The 1,409-nt window shown below is 38.9% G+C and overlaps 1 pseudogene; it reads left to right on the top strand.

Annotated features, from left to right (window-relative positions):
• Positions 1 to 817: 817 nt before the first annotated feature.
• Positions 818 to 1,141, top strand: LOC127561269 (60S ribosomal protein L37a-like; annotated as a pseudogene).
• Positions 1,142 to 1,409: the final 268 nt, after the last annotated feature.

Genomic DNA, 1,409 nt, shown 5'->3' on the forward strand with positions numbered 1-1,409 from the left:
CACTGATACATTGTTGGTGGAATTGTGAACACATTCAGCCATTCTGGAGAGCAATGTGGAACTGTGCTCAAAAAGTTATCAAACTGTGCATACCCTTTGATCCAGCAGTGTTTCTACTGGGTTTATACCCCAAAGAGATACTAAAGAAGGGAAAGGGACCTGTATGTGCCAAAATGTTTGTGGCAGCCCTGTTTGTAGTGGCTAGAAGCTGGAAAATGAATGGATGCCCATCAATTGGAGAGTAGTTGAGTAAATTGCGGTATATGAACGTTATGGAATATTATTGTTCTGTAAGAAATGACCAGCAGGATGAATACAGAGAGGTTTGGAGAGACCTACATGGACTGATGCTGAGTGAAACGAGCAGAACCAGGAGATCATTATATACCTCAACAACAATACTGTTTGAGGATGTATTCTGATGGAAGTGGATCTCTTCGATAAAGAAATCTAATTCAGTTTCAATTGATCAAGGATGGACAGAAGCAGCTACACCCAAAGAAAGAACACTGGGAAATGGATATAAACTGCTTACATTTTTGTTTTTCTTCCTGGGTTATTTATATCCTGGGTTATTTATACCTTCTGAATCCAATTCTCCCTGTGCAACAAGAGAACTGTTCGGTTCTGCACACATATATTGTATCTAGGATATATTGTAACCTATTTAACATATAAAGGACTGCTTGCCATTTGGGGGAGGGGGTAGAGGGAGGGAGGGGAAAAATCAGAACAGAAGTGAGTGCAAGGGATAATGCTGTAAAAAACTACCCTGGCATGCGTTCTGTCAATAAAAAGTTATTTAAAAAAATACTATATGCTCTCTGCCTCATTGAAAAGTGCTCTGGGGTCTCCCTTCTGGTGGACCAATGCTAAATGTACCAAGAAAGTCAGAATTGATGGTAGACATGTAATTCATTATGGTGCATCACTCAGAAAAATTATGAAGAAAATGGAAATTAGTCAGCATGTTAAATCCCCTTACTCCTTCTGTAACAAGGCCCAAATAAAGAAATAATCCATGGGGACCTTGCATTGTGGATCCTGCACAGTAGCTGGCGGTGCATATATTTACAATATGATCTCTGTAGTCATTGTCAAATATACCATGAGGAAACTGAAGGAATTGAAAGGCCAGTAGAACCATTACCCTGTCAGATATCTATAGATAGATAAAGAAATGATAAGATAAAAAAAATGGGATAAATCCCATAAGTCATTTAGTATGTAACCCGTGAAGAGTGGGAATCAGTGGACGAAGCCTCCTATGATTGCAAAGACGGCTCCCATAGATAGTACATAATAGAAGTAGGCTACGAAATAATATATGTCCTGAAGGACAATATCTAGGGATGAGTAGCAAGTACAATTCCTCATTTAGCCTTCCTTTGAAGATCTTTATTGAATGA

The sequence above is a fragment of the Antechinus flavipes genome, chromosome 4 (genome assembly GCF_016432865.1).
Source record: "Antechinus flavipes isolate AdamAnt ecotype Samford, QLD, Australia chromosome 4, AdamAnt_v2, whole genome shotgun sequence".
NCBI lineage: Eukaryota > Metazoa > Chordata > Mammalia > Dasyuromorphia > Dasyuridae > Antechinus > Antechinus flavipes.